We start from the raw sequence: 19,310 nt of genomic DNA on the forward strand, positions 1-19,310 counted from the left end.
ATATTACAACTTCTATCACGTGGTCTTAAAATTAGTTCTGTATTTATCTTTCTTCTCTAATAGTAAAGCCTTTATGGAAGAGGCCACATCCAATGATCCTTGTATTTTCAGCACATAACAAAATGCCTATGAATCAGTGCTTTTTATTCTTTTTTTTTTTTTTTTCAATGAGTGATCATGCAGAAAGGATTAGGGCCAATCATTCCCAATTGATTGAGTGCAGCAGTAGAAGGACTATTATGTTCCTTTGACTCTCCTCATAGGAACTGGTTTTCTGAGCTCTTCCTCTTGGGAGGTAAAACAGATATTTTGTGAAAATTCCCTGCATTGGTAAATTGACCACCAACTTTACGATGAATAAGTTAGGCTTTTTTTTCTCTCCTTTTTTTAAAAAGATTTTTTTTTAAATGTAAACCGTTTTTAAAGTCTTTATTGGATTTATTACAATATTGCTTCTGTTGTCTATGTTCTGGTTTTTTGGCAATGAGGCAGGTGGGATCTTAGCTTCCGGGCCAGGGATTGAACCTGCACCCCCTGCATTGGAAGGTGAAGTCTTAACCACTGGACTGCCAGGGAAGTCCCACTTAGGCTTTACTCTTGAGCAAAAGCACCCTGGGAATTGTGCAGTTAGGTTGCATCTTGACCATGTCTTAGCAAGGATGTCACATTTATCCCTGGGATTCCCAATAGTCGAGCTGAAATGGAGTTTTTGGTAAAAGTGGATTGCAATAGGGTTTCTGTTCTTCAGCTGTCACTTAGGAGGAGAAGGAGTGCTCCACAAGGACTGCAGAACTCAGACATTTAACGGTGAAAATAAAGATTCATCAGGATCTATTTCATATTGTCAACAAAACCAGTTTAGCTTCCAGCTGTGTTCTTTACCTTCCAGACTGGAAGTGACTACTGGTTTCCTAACACAGCTGGAATTGGCATTTCCTGTCTCCTCATGATCTTGTTTGTAATCCTGATGAACTGAGAATGTGGCATTGACTGAATTCTTCAATACGGAGATTTGATTAGGCTGCAGCGTTACTTTCAATTGTTTGACTTTTAGTGTATCAGTAAGGATGAATGAATCAAGAAAGCTTTCCTTTCCTTGGGCATAATCTCCAGCTGGGCTCCCACTGGGTATTCAGGGAGAGAAAATAAATGCTTGGTTAGAGTTTTTTGGTACAAGCACTAGGAGTTAGAAGTATTTTGAATACATGTGGTAATATACGAGAACTCATCATTTTCAGGGTCTTAGGTAAAATGTTAAGTTGAGAAATGCTTCCAGCTAGACTTCTCACACCATCTCTGTGTGACCTGGTTTAGGGTTTGGATTTTTTTTTTCCTTCTTTAATTAGCCACTCTTATCATTTCCTTATTGTGTGCCAAGACACAAGACAGGGAGTGTTAGTAGCCGTTTTGGGTGAGGGGCTGTTTCTGGCTGCTCTGAGATACTGGGGCTGTTGTCTAGCTTGGATTTTTGCACAAGGACAGCAGGAATCCTTTCCACATGCTCAAGAGAAATGGAAATGTTCATGTCATAGGTAATAAGACACTCTGGAATTTTGTCAGTGAAGAACAGTATATTCACGGGCGTGGACCCCTGCTCTTCAGAACTGAAACATCTTTCAGTCTGGGGTTTCTGGAAGTATGTGGATTAATTAGACCACCCTTACTCTGCATGTTACTTTGTCTTTTCACTAATGTTCAGACTTTGACTAAAAGAACACAGAGAATGAGTAGGAGAAGGAAATGAGGTGTAGAGAGTCAAGAAATCAGAAGAACGAACTTACTCTTTGGTGCATTTCAAATAAAGAACGCATTTCATTTCTGTCCTGGAAATTTGTGGAGGCGGGTAAGTGGTCCTTTCAGCCAAAGCAATTAGGCCTAAGAAGTTAGAAAGAGCAGTTGGCTTGAATTTGAGTCAAAGAAGCAGTTGTTTTGATATGAGATTGCCTGTCCTACTAAAATGTTCTTCACGGTAAAATTTTTGGGGAGTTTACTTTTGGTGAGAGTATTTTCAGGTGCTTGTACCTGATTCCTCAAGCACATAGGGGTTTCTCAAACTTCGCATCTGAGTTCTTCAGGGATGTGGTTTTTAGTCAGTGAACTCCAAGTGTGATGGAGCAAGTATGCTCTGGGGTTACAGAAGTAATCAGGGGGCCCCTCCCTTCCCCAGCCCAAACACTGTCTTGAACTTAACTTACGAGTTTGACTTTCCCTGAACCAGAGCAATGAACTCACAGAATGATTTTAAGGTTGAGTAATTATGTCTCCAGGTGTTTGACATTTAAACCTTGACACTGAAACAGGAGTCTGGTCTCTCTGTATCCACTTATGATGAATGCCCTTGAAATATTCCACTTTGCTACTCTGCTATAGTCAGTCTGTACTTCAACTGTGGACGTCATTAGGAAATGGAAAAAAGGAGTCTTTTTCGTTAATAATTGGGAGGGCAGACAGTCACTGGAAGCAGAAAGGCTTTCTCCTGAGCTGGCATGGTCGGATTTTTCCGCTTTCCACTGCTCTAAAGATGCTGTCTCCATTAGACACGCTGGGTAAAACTCAGCAGTGGTAACTTTCCTCATTGAAGTTGTCCAAATGTTGATGGGTATTTAAGTACAGTCACAATAAATAAGTTTCCAAGTGTAGACGTCTGTGAGGCTTCTTAATATCCCAAAGTGGGTAAGTCAAACCTCATTGACTCTGGGACTACAAATGTAGTCACACTAATGGACATTTCTATCAATTGCAGTAAATAATCAAAATCTTTTTGAGTCAGGGGGAAATAAATATCTCCTGGAGCATCCCAAGTGACTCAGTGGTAAAGAATCTGTCTGTCAACGCAGGAGATGCAGGTTCGATCCCTGGATTGGGAGGATCCCTTGGAGGAGGAAATGGAAACCCACTCCAGTATTTCTGCCTGGAAAAGCCCAAGGACAGAGGAGCTTGGCAGGCTCCAGTCCCTGGGCTCACAAAGAGTCAGACACACCTGAGCACCAGCGTGGATGAAATAAGTATCCTAATAGTGACAAAGGTGATTCTGAAGGGGGTGCTTCCTTTGCTTCTGAAAGCCTCCAGGGAATGATTTGCCCTGATGGGTGAGCCTCACTATTTAAGTTGATACATTTTCCAGTAAACTGTAAATTCCCTCTCCTATTGCTGTGTTAATCCTCTTTTAAGGAGAAATAAATTTTCATCAAGGACAACAATTACATGTATTAAAAATTTTTTTTATTGGGGCGTAGTTGATTTACAGTGTTGTGTTAGTTTTAGGTGTACAGCAAAGTGAGTCCGTTATACATATGCATATATCTGCTGCGTTTTAGTGTTTCAGATTCCTTTCCCATATAGGTCATTACAGAGCACTGAATAGAGTTCCCTGTGCTATACATAACATTTTATATGGTTTATAAAAATAGTATTTTTCTTATTGTGACATCCTTGTGATCTCACTGTTCATTAGGATTTACAGAATCCAAATAAACTGATAACATTATTTGTTTGTGTTAACTGAATGATTTAAAGAAAATCTCAGAACTAATTTTTCTCCCTTCAACTTCCTTCTAGCACTCCCTACAACCCAGGTACCTCTACTGAAATTTATTAGCTCCCTAAAATGATGAAAAACATACATTTGATAGCATCATTCCACCTCTCAAGTCCCCCCCTCCCCAGTGGTTCCCCAGTGCTTTTAGAATACAGGTCGATGCTCTTAGCAAGAGACACAAAGCCCTTCGTGGATCTGACCCTAGTTTACAGCATCTCAGATCAAACTATCCAACTCGTCAACTATAGTTTATATGTGTTTGGGACCCATTTGAGCCATGTCTGCCTTCTCGTAGGTCAAACACGGCGCTTGGTCTGAGACTGTGGTGCTTGTTCAGTGTGTCCTGACCTACCAGTTATGAGAAGGGTGGGGAAAAATACTGGAAAGAATAGCGGCAGCTGCACCAAAACCAGTTTAGAAGAAAAATAGTAGTTTGGATGCTGGCGAAGTCTACAGCATCAGCACCAAGTTTGAAATTTATCAGGGGTTTAAAGAGTCCCGTCTCTATGACCTCATGTCTGGGTGCCCCTAAGGGAGTCTCCTTGGTTTCCCAACTGAGTTTGAGGTCATTGACCAAACACCCAGCTTGCTTACATTAGATGGATGCCACTGTGGACTTTAAAGTCCTTTTCAAAGTCTCTTCTTTAGCTCTCACTCTACAGTCGCATCCCAGTTTGGTACCATGCCCACCAGCCCCAGAATTTGCCTGGCATTTAGCAGCTTCGATCCCAGCAGCTGTGCCCTAAGTGTCTCCTCCCTTGACCACCCCCTTCAGAGCAGCCCCAGGCATGGAGCAGTAATTGGCACCAGCAAGGCCATCGATGTACATTTTCATCTGATCCTCACAATGAGCCTGAGATAAATGGGGCAGAGATGAAGAAACCCAAACTCAGAGAGGGATGTGTGGCTTCCGTCTCCACAGGCTTTGATGAGGCCAGACCCTCCAGTGCTGGGCTCATTTGCGACCCCATGGACTATATAGCCTTCCAGGCTCCCCTGTCCCTGGGGATTCTCCAGGCAAGACTACTGGAGTGAGTTGCCATTCCCTTCTCCAGGGGATCTTCACGACCCAGGAATGGAACCCAGGTCTCCTGCATCGCAGGCAGATTCTTTACTCTCTGAGCCACCAGGGAAGCCTCATTAGTAAACAGTGGATGAAACAAGCCTGCAGTTTATTCTTGGAAAACCCGAGTCTCTTTTCCTTTTAGTCACCTGTCCTCCTCGACTGTGTAACTGAAATCATCCACGACCAATCGCCACCTTGGGCCAGGTTCTGGAAGAGCGTCTTCTGGGCTTGGATACTTCTTCATTCTGGCAACAACCTGGGGGGGTGCCTGGGATTATCATCCTCACGTTACAGAGGAGGAAACTTAGGCACAGGAGAGAGAAGTAACTGGCCCAAGTGTCCTCAGTCAGGAAGTGGCAGGGCTGGGTGTGACTTGGGTTCTAGAACCTGTGCTGTTAATCGGCGCCCTGGGGCTTTCAGCCGGGGTGGGTCTATATGGTGCTGACTTGTATGGCGTGTGCCTCTTTCAGGCTGTTCTAACCAGAAAACAAACAGCTATAGCTAAGGCTTTCTAGGAGATCCTGACCTGACTGGGAGCTCCTGTCAGGATGTGTCCCTCTGTAACTGACACCCCCAGCTTTAATACACAAATCCACCCCCGCCCTCTCCAGGAAGGTGCCTAGAGAACCGAGGAGAGGAGCCAGGCTGCTCTGGCCTCGCCATCCTGTCCCCACCACACCATCTTGCTCCCCTGGACCTGCCTTCCAGCACCTTGGTCAATCTCCTCTTGCCTCTCGAGTCCACCTACGTCTTCCCACCCCTCTGGAGATGTGGAGGCAAAGATTACACATAATGCCTTTGATAGTCAGTCCGCCTCAGCTAATTAGGGCCCTGGGCCCACCTTCTCCACTGGCCTGTCATCCCCCTCTTATCCCATCCAGGGCCTCAGCCTGCTTTCCAGAAGCCTCCCTGCTCACCCTCAAGGGGTGAACGTTGTGGCTCCCAGGACCTGCCTGTCATGTTAGCCTGGCCTTCCTGAAGGATGTTTTTAACCTCAAAATAGGATGATTTACATTAAACTCTTGGGCTTCATTCTGTTTTTGATGAGTCATTACTCTTTGGATAACATTTTAAATATTTTGATAATATAAACCTCCTTTCATTGAGAGAACTGGGCTTCCCTGATGGCTCAGACTGTTAAGAATCTGCCTGCAATGCAGGAGATGTAGGTTTTATCCCTGGGTAGGGAAGATTCCCCTGGAGAAGAAAATGGCAGCCCACTCCAGTATTCTTGCCTGGAGAATTCCATGGACAGAGGAGTCTGGTGGGCTACAGTCCATGGAGTTGCAAAGAGTCTGACAGGACTGAGTGACTGTCACTTTCATTCTTCATTGAGAGAAAGTCTTTTGATAAAAGATACAATCCCCAAAAGATGTTATAAGCTGTGTTATTTAGTGTAGAAGCTAAAATGCAAAACGCAGAGATTGTACAATTTCTTGAGGTAGCTGATTTGTTGTAATACACACACAAACACACGGATGCACAGACCCACAAACACACGGATGCACAGACCCAGAGACAGAGAGACACACACACAGACATAGAAATACATATGCAGACAGACACCCACACAGACATGGATACGCAGACAGACACACACTGGAGAGTTTTCCCCACTAAGTCGAGGGTAAATTATAGCAAAATCTATATGCAGCCTTGTTTTCTGCTCAGCTACCAAGGGAAGTGGTGAAAGTCCAACTATTTTAGACTCATGACTGAGTTGGGAAAATACTAGAAAAGACAGGGAACTGCTGTATTTTGGCATATAGACAAGCAGATAATTCAGAAAGCTGTTGTGGTCTGTTCTACAAGTGTTGGATTCTTTGTGCCAAAGGTTTCCTATTCAAATTTAATAGTATTCAATGGCCTACACAGAAATATGTTTTGTATTATATAGCTATAATTTGGCTGTAAGTAGAATATAAGAATGTAATAAAACATTTCACTGTCTGTTTGGAGAGAGAGAATTTTATAGTTATAAAATTATAATCATTGTAGTCTCAAGGTACATAGATGAATTCATTATTCAGGACATATTCAAGTGTGGAAACCTATTTGAATAATGTGAGCCCTTAAGAATACACTTAATTATTCCTAAAATAAATTTCACATCAATCAGGCTAGTTTTCATGATTCAAAATTAGGAAGAGTGCAAAGAATATAAAGTTAAAGCTACATGTAAGGACATTGGGTTGTTAATTGCTATGTTCAGCTAATTATTTTGCTAATAGGTGTGTGTGTACATGTGCAGTGTGTGTATGGATGTGCAGTATGCACGCATGCATATTTGTATATGTGGGGATTATGTGTACTTGTATATGACATTTGTTTTTGCATTGTGTGTGACCATTCATATGAGTATACCTGTACTTGTGTATGGCATATGATTGGCATGCATATATGTGATCACTCATGTGTATGCATGCATGCATGGCATGTGTGAACACATGTGAGGTGGTACAGTTTGCATGTGTGTGCATGCAGTTTGTGTGTGCATGCTTGTGTATGTGTATAGGAATGTGAGTGCGTTGTGTAGCCAGGAACAGTGTGAGTTTAGGCATCTGCTCTGGCAGTTGGCTCTGCCTTGCTGGATCTTGCAGTGTTTTGACACTGTCTGAAACAGAAGCTTTACTGCCTGAGGGCTACTAATTGCATAGACCACATTTTTCTCTCTGAATTTCTCATGACATTACTGGTGACACACAACATTAAAGCCCAAACTCTGGGAAAAAAATTTTAATGAGATGAATGCACATCCAGCTGTCTTCAGATACAGATGTTTTCTCCTGGTAACCATTGACTTCCAGCAAGACATCCTGGAGGGACGGGAGAGGCAGGAGGAAGTGGGATGCTGAGGGGCCCAGATTCCCCAGCCAGTTCGTCTGAGTCCCACCCAGGCCAGGTGCATCTCATCTTCCTAGTTTTGTCTCTTTGTCTTGGCTCGGTTTTTCTATTTTCTGTCCTTCTTACTGTTAACCATCCTTAATTCCACTCACCCATTCCTCAAATTCAAGGGTTTTTCACAGTATAAAACCCGCCATAGCCCTTCCAGTCTACACTAATAATTTCTCTGGGTCCGTCCTCTGTGCCAGGCACTGTCAAGAGCAGTTTACATCTTTTATTTCATAGGCTCCTACAATAACTCTATGAATAGGTACCATCCCTATCTCAATTCTATTGCTTTAGAAAATAAATGCAAGCTAACTATTTGCCCAGGATCACACAGATATCGAGCAGAGGTTTGAAGTCAAATCATCAAATCACTGCCAATGAAAATGCTGTCACTGCATTGCTCCCATCCCCCTCTTCTCTGCCTGCTTTTAGCATCAATATTAGTGATGCATATACTCATTTTTAGTAATAGGCCATCTGCTCTCTGAACCTCTTTTTTTTTTGTTTGTTTATTAACTGTGACTAGATTCCATTTGTCCAAAGAGACTGTAATTGTCTCATGTCTCTTAACTGCTGAGTTTGTGTCTATTCAGGTTTGCATTTTTTTACTACCGTTTTATTGGTTCTTGCCTGTCTTGCTTTCATTATGCTTTATTCACCCGCTTCCTTCTTGCTGTCTTTTATATTCTCTGCCCCCGACTCCATTTCATTTCATCTCCCACTGTGTGGAAATTAAATTTTATTCTTATTACTTATTGGATTCCTTTGAAGTTATGTAAAGTGTAAAGTATAGCATTAACTTTCTTCATTCTTTGGAAGAATATAAGGTCTTATAATCCCTTACATGTCCCTTTGCTATTACTGCCTAGTCTTTGAGATTCATCTGTTTTTTTCAACCTCACAAGTTAGGCGTTTCCAATGTTATTTTTTATGTTTATATTTCTCACGTTTAGCTTTATACACATGTTTACCAATTTCTTTGCCATCCATTTCTTTTCATACCATATATTTTTCTTCTGGAATCATTTCCTTTCTTCCTAAAGCTTTTCCATTAAAGGTTTTCCAGGTCTTTTAAAATCTGAAAATGTTTTGAGGATTATTTCATTCTTGCAGGAGAGTTTTGTGGTTCTCTATTGACAGAAAATGTTTCACCATTTTGAAGATATTCCACTCCTGTTTATCTCCCACTGTTGCTGCTGGGAAGTCTGCTGTCTGTCTCACTGTATTTTGTGATTCAAATTTTCTTTTAGGAGGCTAAGATCTTTTCTCTTTTTCTTAATGTTATTCTTCAATTTAACAATGTTTTGAGGAATTATTGTTTTTGTTTTGTTGACTTGTTTAATATATCTTGTGTTTATATTTTGTGTCATTGAATGATTTTAACTTCTGGAAATTCTGAGATATTATCTCCTATGTAATTCCTGTACTCTACACCCTCACTCTCTTTTACTAAGACTCTAATTAAATGCACTTTAGAGCTTCTCATTTTTTTCCTCCACATTTCACAACCTCTCACATTTCCCCTTCTTTTTCTCCTCTGTGCCATATCTTAGTAATTTTTCAGTTTTATATTCCAGCCTAGCTGAGAGATGTATTTGGTTTTTCCAGGGTAGTTTTTCAGTTCCATTTTCTTATTATCCCACTTGTGATTTTCCTCTTACATTTTAACCTCTAAGCTTCACTGGCATGTATGTATGTGTGAGGCTGGGAATGTTGAAATAAATGCAGCTGTTCTGACTTCAATAATCAGGCATGTGAATACTGGCCCAGATTTTCATCCTATGTAACTTCATGGGAACTCTCCCAAGACATGATTCAGATGACTGACCTTAAACAACCACCTCCCTGTTCATCCATCAATCATTCACAGATCCATCTGTTTCTGAGTAGGTTTCTGCAATTGCACCAAAATACCTAGAATCTACAGTCCCAGGAGAGATGTGTTGCAAGCCTCATCAGTGGTAATTTTCTTTAAGGAAATGTTAGTACAGAAAACAAACCTTTCATAGTAAATTGTATGTTTGGCTTCCATCATCTCCACTGCTTTCAACAGAACCAGAGATCATGATTGTGATGGCTGCACACAGTGGAGCTGGTAGTTCATCCAACAAGGAAAGTTTTCTTGAAATGAAAGAAAAAGCTCTGTATTTTCCATCTGCTCATGCATTGACCGTAAGGTGCTGAGCTGTGTTTGTGCTTTGCTGAGTTACTCTGCTTACCTCAGGTGGCTGAATTGTCAGTTGTTTCCTTCAGTTGAGTCCATGTATCTTTATTCAGAAGATGTCTTTGGATGGAAATATTTAGAAAAGTTCCATAATGTGGGAAGCTTATGTTCAGTGGAGTGTTTCTGTGTGATGTGTGTGTGTGTGTGTGTGTGTATGTGTGCATGTGTGTGTGCTCGGTATTTAGAGACTGTGAAGGACACAGGAAGAAAGGATGAAAAAGATGTAGCTGCTGCTGTCTTCATCTTTACTGTCAATATTATGCCACTTCTAAGTAGGATTCCGTTTTGAAAACAAAATACAGCCACAGTCCCAATCACAGCATAAACAACCTCTCTCGGGAGCACAAGACTCCACTGTTTCTTTTAGTACTGCACCTTCCTCTTCCTCTAGTATCTCTTTAACTGTGGGACATCCCAAAGCCTTTTATATTAGTTTTTAGCACCTCCTTTTCTAGTTCATTTCCTTGGGAAGATTGTTCACTTTCACCATTTTCAGTAACATCTTTAAGCTATTGATTTTCAGATATGCATGAATCTAGGTGCTACACTGCACATGATTTACGGCTATCTTCATCAGAATGTTTTAGCCAATTCAAGTCCCACAAGTACAAAAATCAAAATTGTCTTCCTCTTCGAGTTAGTTTCACTTCTTAACTTCATTCTTGTTAGAAATTTTCCCATCATTTAAGTCTCTTATCTTCCCTTCTACCCATCAATCAAGACGGATTTATCTGTTAGGCACAGTAAGCACAATGCCTAGGACTTATAATAGTTTTGGAGGCTCATGAAAATGTTTCAGCTTCTTTTAAAATATGAAGAAAAAATTAGATAAAAATTATTTTCTAAAAATAATACTTAAATGTGCTGTACGGTGTAAATGCTGAGTCACTTAAGTTGTGTCTCTTTGTGACGCTATGGACTATAGCCTGTGGGGTTCCTCTGTCCGTGGGATTCTCAAAGCAAGAATACTGGAGTGGGTTGCTACACCTTCCTCCAGGGGATCTGTCCAACCCAGGGATCGAAACTGCATCTTCTGCATTGGCAGGCAGATTCCTTCCTACTAGTGCCAGCTGGGAAGCCTGATACTTATATATAGTCATCTTTACACCAATGAAGTCATTATATTCATATAATGTGTATATATTATAAAATGTATATAATGTATAATTATATTTACATAATGTGTATGTTTTATGTGGTAAAACATGAAAGAAGAGGCTCTTGAAGGCAAAAGTGCCTAGCCCTTGAGTCTTACTGATTCTTTCATTGCATTTATGCCTTTCCTCTTCATTTTGCTTCATTGTGATCAGTTTAATTTGGCCCCACATTGCTCACGTCTGTGTGCTGCTGTTGAAACCCTAGGGTAATGGCTCAGCCAGACAGAAAGTCCTCCATAACTGCCATAACCCTCAGAACTAAGCAAGAGTAGAAAGAACACTGGTCTTGAAATCAAGGAAACTAGTGGTAGTGGTCTTGATAAATCTGTGTCTTGAATTCCTTGTACACTTTCCTGTAAATTGGCTTAATAGTCATTCATTCAACCTTTCTTACAGTGTGGGTGCACTTTCTGGAGAAGGAAATGGCAACCACTCGAGTACTCTTGCCTGGGAAATCTCATGGACAGGGGAGCCTGGCAGGCTACAGTCCATGGGGTCACAAACAGTAGGACATGACTGAGTGACAGAGCGTGCCCAGTGTGGTTGTGGGAACAGAAATAATGGAACTGTGCCAATCATAAGTGCCACCCTGTCACTTCCTTTGTGTGGCTTCATGATTGACTTCCAGCTCTCTTCCCCTTCTTGCACCCTGTGCCCCACAGACCCCCACATCCTGACCTCTCTGGCCTGGGTCACACTGATGTCCACATCTCTGCTCTCAGCAGCCCCATTACAGACTGTTCTTTACAGCCACCTCTCATTCTGAAATGCATTGCTGATTCTGTGTGTGTTTTTCCAACCAGTTTCATACTCCTTAAAGACAGATTTTCTTCTCTTTGTTTATCCCACGGAGTCTGGAGCAGCGTCTTGCATCTGTTTCATGCAATTGCTTGATTACCATGCCTTTGTCTGTGCTGTTTCTCCAACCCCAGTTTCTCCTCCTTCCCGACCGCCTCTCTGTAGCCCACTTATCTTTCTGAGTCTCACTCAAGGCCTGAATTCTTCATAAAGTGTTTCCACGACAGCACCCCTGGGACTTCTTTCTCCGCTGAACTTCGGTTGCACTTCCTGAATAGTTTAGCACCTGGTTGCACAGCTAGAGCCTTTCTAGAAGTGAAAGAAGAGAATGTGCTTAGGTAAAAGCACGGTCCACCTTGTAAAGTGATTAAAAACATTTTGGATTGGCGTAGGTTGAGCCCATTTTATGATTAGGAATGACCAATGGAAGATGATTAAGAAGTGTAACATAAAAAAGAGCTAAGTGACCCTCATGCAGAATAAAATAGTAGTTTTTGTTGCTGTAGAGAGTAAAGCAGCTCAGGATTTAAATTAAAAATGTAGGCCCCCCGAGCTCCCAATCCGGCCTTAAAAAAGCTGACTACAACAACATTCTCCATAATCCCCGAGCGGTAACCTAACTCTGCTCCAGGAACTAGGAGCTGGCCTGACACCTCCTTTCCTGCCTAATTGCTATGATTAATTTTTGCACTTGTAACACAATCCTTGACTCTGCACTATAACAGGGACCCAAAGGTCTCAAAACTATTCAATTCCTGAATAACTAAAGGAATTCACGAGTGACCGGCAGGAGCGGGAATAGCCTTTCCGAAGAGCGACGGGCTGTTTGGGTTGAGATGTTTCTGGATTCCTGGTGGTATAGGTATGGTGTGTGAATTTTTTCTGTGGTATGAGGGAAATATCTAATGACAGCCAATTGCTTATTTTGGATCATTTGGAACCTGGTTTTAACATTAGGGGGAAAAGACACACCAGCTTGGCTCAGTAAAGAGCCAGACAAGGCATTTCATTGCGTCTGGTCTTGGTGGGTGAGAGCCGTGGGCCCTTGGCCTGAGGAGCAGTGATGGGGAAACTGCACAGAGTGGGCTCTCCCGGGCTGTCGTATGCCCGGGGACCAGAAACCATGAAACACTGGTAGGAACGCTTGGGGGAGGGGCTGCAGAAAGGGGTGCAGTTGAAGAGCTAGTGCCTGAGAATTGCAGATGGCAGTTGGGGACACTTGGATATTGTTAAGTAGCAAGGCAGGGCATTTGGGTAAATGGCCAATGTGGAGACATAGATATAGATATGTGCTCCCCCAACATAAATACTCTTTGAAAGAACCATCATCCCCTCTCTCCCATCCTCTCCAGCTCTCTACCCTTTCTCTCAATCCGTTTGATTGATGCATATACAGAAACCCAGAGAAATTTCTAAGTATCTGCTAATGGATTTTAGAATGAGAGGAAAAAAAAAAAAGGACAGAATAATGGCCCTATGTCTAGGAGAACTATGCCGTGGCTATAAGTCAGAGTCGTGCCCATAAACGTTGAGGGCTAAAGCCTGCAGCTGAAAGGTGAAGGTGCCTTACTGGGTGCAGGTGGTTAGTGGAAAGGTCTTCGGCACCTCCTGGCCTCTGTGAACCAGTAGCCTTGGGATCATCATGGTTTTTTAGACTCCGTCGCTTGGTCCTGACACAGCAGCCACATGAAACAGAGACCTGGGTGTGGGGAATCTTCCTTTGGGGATCCAAGTATTTCAGGAGATGACACTTCCTGCTGTGATTATGCTAGGCTGTACTCTGCAAGGAAGCCAGGATTAAAGGCACGGTATCCACTTTTAAGGGGCTTCCCAGGAGGCTCAGTGGTAAAAAAAATCTACTTGCCAATGCAGGAGATGTGGGTTCAATCCTTGGATCAGGAAGACTCCCTGGAGAAGGAAATGGCAACCCACTCCAGTATTTTCGCCTGGGAAATCCCATGGGCAGAGGAGCCTGGTGGGCTACAGTCCATGGGGTTGCAAAGAGTCGGACATGATTTAACGACTAAACAAAAACAACCCATCTTAAAACCACAGCAGAAGATAGAAAACCCCAAACCTCCTCCCCATCTCCACCCCCAATAAACCAGTTTATTCTGACTCAATTTCTTTTTTCTTTCCTTTAACTTTGGACCAGCAGTTGCTTTGTGAATTTGGAACACTGCCAAACGTGGCTTCTATTTGGCAATGCTCAATAATAACAGGCAAGCAGAGATCTCCCTAAGAAGGAAAGAAACATGGAAAAAGTATGCAGTTATACTTTTCTGATTAATTTTGGAAGTGACTGCATTTTTTCTGCTAAAGAATTATTACAAGAAATGAGGAATTCCATGAACTCGGTGAATAGTTTGCTAGTGAAGAAAGCGGAATCAGTGTCACAGAAAGCAAACTTGAAGAATCATTAGAAAACAGAAAGGAAAAAGATAAAAAAAAATGAAACTATGAGAGAAAACAATAGTTATGGAGGGTATGTATCAGGATGCAGTCGGTTCAAGAGTAATAGGCTTGCTAATAGAACAGGACAAATTTATATAAATAATAAGAAACCATCAGATAAATTAGGAGTTTGGGATTAACACATACACATTATTATATATGAAACAGATGAACAAGAAGAAACTACTGTATAGCACAGGGAACTATATTCAATATTGTATAACTGTCTATCATGGAAAAGAGTATGAAATGCATACACAACTGAGTCACTTTGCTGTACACCTGAAGCTAACACAGCATTGTTAATGAACTACACTTCCATTAAAAAAATTACGCATTAAAAAAGAAAACACTGAAGAAAGTTTTCTTGATCTAAAGGAATCCTTCAATGAAAATATTTAAAATGATCAAGGTAAAATTAATGCAGACATGATATCACTTAACACATGAAATCTAAAATATGACACAGATGAACTTGTCTATGAAACAGAATCATGGACACAGAGAACAGATGGGTGGTTGCCAAGGGGGAGGGGCTTGGGGAGGAATGGAGTGAGAGGTTGGGGTTAGCAGATGTAAGCTATTATGTATAGAATGGATGAACAACAAGGTCCTACCGTAGAGCACGGAGAACTGCATTCAGTATCCTATGCTAATCATAATGAAAAAGAATATACAAAAAATGTAACATTAAGGCAGACCCATTCCCAGAGATCCTCCTGACTATGTTAAACACTGAAGACAAAGAAAAACATCCTGTAAGCATTTAGGAAAGAAAGTTATGAGGCCATGAGGACATTCATAGATATGCGTTTAAAACAGTAAATACTAGAAGATAGCCTGGCTCTTTAGAAACTGATCATCGCCCCCTGCATTCATTCTCCCTTTCAAAAACAAACATCTTTGATTTTGGCTGGACCCCTGGCCTCCCAGCTAGTTGGTAGGCTTCACGACCTTGCTCCCACTCAAGCATCGCCATGTGACAGTGTGGGGCAGTGGGAGGGGAGCACACATGATGTGTCAAGTCAGCCTCTTCAAGGTGAGGCTACTTGGTGGGGTTTTCTCGTTACTGCCCTCAGAGTGGAAGGTCACCCTGGAAGTTTAGGAGGTGGCCGGATCCTGAGGAGGTGGTGGGCTGGGCACTCCTGGGGCTTAGGTGTTTCAGTGACCCTGGGCCATGAAGCTTTATAGCAAGTCCTGATTTCCTTCTTTAGACTGTTACATGTGCTGCATAGGACACATGCCAGCTTCCTCGGCCTCTAACCTGTAGATACCAGTAGTGACACCCCACTTCCCCCGGGTTATGACAATCAGGAGTATCTCCAGACTTTGTCTAAGGTCCTTTGGGGCGTGCAAATACCCTGGTTGAGAACCACTGGTATAGACATGGGAAGACGAAGGCTAGAAAGAATCCCTTGGAGTAGGAAGAAAGCATGGGTGTGAGAACTCAAGATATTGGGTCAATTTACAAATTAAATGGGCTTCCCAGGTGGTGCTAGTGGTAAAGAACCCGATTGCCAAAGAAGGAGACATAAGAGATGTGGGGTCAGTTCCTGGGTCAGGAAGATCCCCTAGAGGAGGGCACGGCCACCCATTCTAGTATTATTGCCTGGAGAATCCCATGGACAGAGGAGCTTGGTGGGCTACAGGCCACAGAGTTGCAAAAGAGTATGACATGACAAGTGACTTTGCTGCTGCTGCTAAGTCACTTCAGTCGTGTCTGACTCTGTGTGACCCCATAGATGGCAGCCCACCAGGCTCCCCCGTCCCTGGGATTCTCCAGGCAAGAACACTGGAGTGGGTTGCCATTTCCTTCTCCAATGCATGAAAGTGAAAAGTGAAAGTGAAGTCGCTCAGTCGTGTCCGACCACATATACACAAATTAAATATGAAGAATATTAAATCTAGAGAAGCAGGAGGATCCTGAGTTAGGGTTGTTAAATCTCTGACTACAAAGAAATATTTTGTCTATAGTTGGTACTGGAACATCCTTTAAGGAGCAATAGAAGGTCTTCAAGGGCCAAGTTGATTGCTCATTCTGTATACAATTTCTGTATTTGTGAAGGGAGGGAAGGAGTTAAGCGATTGGCGAGAGAAGTCATAATTCTAAACGTTCATTTGCTTGATTGCTGGCCCTCTTAATAATACTCTTTTTCCATTTAATGTTGCCAAGTGAAACTGAGTATTCCTTATAGACTCATAATACCTAAGCTTGGGTCTCTTTTCAGCTCAGGTGCTATTACTATTTCTCCAGGGCCAATCAATATGGTCAGTCAGATCAGCCATTAATGTATGCATCAATCACAAAATGGTCATTTTAGGTTGATTGTGCAGGATTCGATGGGTCACTTACTATCATAATAGCTGAGCAAATTAAATCAAGGATTGAAGTTTCATTATATGGAGTCATGAAGATTCAAGTTTCTCCCCCTTCTGGTTTCTTTTCCTATCTCTCTTATTCTCAACCTCCATTAACTTATTTTCCTCTTTTTTTAATGATAATATTATTTTATGGATTCTAAGGAAAAGGCAAGGAGTAGAGCAGTTAACATGGTGAGAGGATAACATTTTTGACAGAAATTAAGAAGGAATTGCAATATTTTAAACAAACAAAGGGCTTCCCAAGTGGCACAGTAGTAAAAATTCTGCCTGCCAGTGCAGGAGATACAAGAGATGAGGGTTCAATTCCTGGGTCTGGAGGATCCCTTGGAGGAGGAAGTGGCACCCAACTCCAGTATTCTTGCCTGGGAAATTCCTTGGACAGAGGAGCCTGGTGGTCTATAGTCCATAGGGTTGCAAGGAGTCGGACACAACTGAGCCACACACAAAAACAAAACCCTGCTGGAAATATAATCATTTGGTCTCTTGTGAAGGGAATTCTTTCTGTATTAGAAAGAGATGACAAATTCTTACTGCTCTTAGTATTTGTCTTCCGTAAATCCTATATTTGTCAGCTTGTGCTCTTATTACAGACTTTTTTCATGTGCTTAGACTAACTGCTAAAGCAATCTGAACAATCTTGTGATTTTGCTCAGTTTCTGTGCCTTGTTTTACAGTATTTCCTGTAATTAAACTCCACAAAGTACCTGCTTTTTGCAGTTCTTACTGAACTTTTATTCAAACTCACAAGTATCAAAATTCAGCAATATCAATCTGATTTTGCTCTATGTCCATTCAGATGGTTTTAAAATAAAAGGCAAGGTGGAAAAATGAACGTAATGCTACATTTATTATGACAACATTGAAAGAGAATGTTGAAAAGGAAGCAGGAAGTTTGAAAAAGTCTTGATTATGTTTCCATAAATATTTGCTCTGAAGATGCAGTGAATTCTAATATGCAGAAGCTATTAAGATAAACCTTTTTTTTTTCTTCCTCAGGAGTTTTGCAAAAATTCTAACTACATTTTTCTTCTCTCCATCCAGTATTATACGTCTGCATGTTTTGAAGCTACATATTTAATAATTGTATAGAAGTAGAAAACTATAGGCAAAGTTTTATGCCATGAACCACAGGTCTTGTACATATAAAGTTGCTGATGGAATTAGAAACACAATGGAATCAGTGTATTAACCCCATTTACTGCACCCAGATGATTTTTGAAGGAAGTGGTCCAGACTTCACAAAGTCTTGTGAAAAAGAAGAATATATTTCAGTTTGTAAGACAAAAATGAACCTTCGTGCATATTTGCATTTATTTTGCTTAAGGGGATGGAATTGTGCTTTCAAAGATACATTGAGAATCTGTTCTAACAATCAAATTCTTAACATATAGACCAAGGGCAAGACTTTACCCAGAAGGGCAAGACTTTACCCAGAAAAAAAGTGTACATCATGCAGACAACTTGGTCAAATTAAGCAAGGTCCTACAACCTTGTTTAATTTTTTCCCCTCAGTTAAAATCCGGTAGTTAAGAAGTGTTCTGGAGATCACAGCTGGGCATTTTCTCTGACAGAGGAACATCTTTCCAAGAATGAAAAGTTCATTGTGGAGTTGAGCCGTGTCCAACTCTTTGCAATCCCATGGACTGCAGCTAAACTCCCCTGTCCTTCACTGTCTTCCTGCAGGTTGCTCAAATTCATGTCCATTGAATTGGACATGAATCTTGTCCTCTGTGATTCCCTTCTCCTCCTGCCTTCAATCTTTCCCAGCATCAGTCTTTTCCAAAGAGTTGGCTCTTCGCATCAGGTGGTCAAAGTATTGTAGAAGGAAGACCCCAAATCACAGATCTGTCCTGGTGATACAGAATCCAAGTTCATTCTTGAGAAAGTGGGTGGGCTTCTTCTGCCTCCATGGGTATCGCATACTGATCTACTTAAAAAAAAGGTATATATATTTTTAATGCAGACCGTTTTTAAAGTCTTTATTGAACTTGTTACAGTATTGTCTCTGTTTCATGTTTTGTTTTTTTGGCTATAAGGTATGTGGGATCTTAACTCCCCGACCAGGGACTGAACCTAAACTCCCTGCCCTGGAAGCCAAAGACTTAGCCTTTGCTGGACCACCAGCAAAGTCCTCCTGACCTATTCTTTAAAAGTGGGATGAAGATGGCAAATTAGGGGAGCTTCTGAGGGTGGTGAGGTACTTAAGATCTTTTGCCCCAAATTGTAGACCAAAAAGATACAGATCTTTTTGCTTAAAATCTCTGTTCTTTCCTTGAGCTTGTATTGTTGCTACAAATTAATTTCTTTCCCTGTCAGGATTCCTTTTGGAACCTAAGTTCTAAAGCAAACCTAAGTTCTCTGCTTTTTTTCCCCCCCTCAATCAGTCTCACTCTTGAATTTTTCAGAAATGGATATGACTATCATTTTCTTTTTCAGCCTTAGGAAAGAGGCATAAGCTAGTTGAATAATGACAGGTTAGTAGAAAATCTATGTCTTACTGTTGCTAAAGCCATAAACATTTTGTGGCAAAATGTGGTTAGAATCAGCTTTGTGGCATAAGATAGATTTTGTAGACTCAGAAAAAAAGATGTTTGTGTCTAGCTTTGAATCCAAGCTTCTGATGAAATGGGTGAGGGAAAAGAAAATGGACTTTTCTATTGTTCATTTGGTTGCATCTCTGAGCTTTGCCTGGTCCAGGACATCTCACTCTCAGGCCACCTTCAACCTTGGTGTTCTCAGTTTTCTTTGTGTCCTTAGCTGTACTCCTAAAGCTCTACCTATTTCACATAACCTTTGTCA

This window comes from Ovis aries, chromosome 13, assembly GCF_016772045.2.
Source record: "Ovis aries strain OAR_USU_Benz2616 breed Rambouillet chromosome 13, ARS-UI_Ramb_v3.0, whole genome shotgun sequence".
NCBI lineage: Eukaryota > Metazoa > Chordata > Mammalia > Artiodactyla > Bovidae > Ovis > Ovis aries.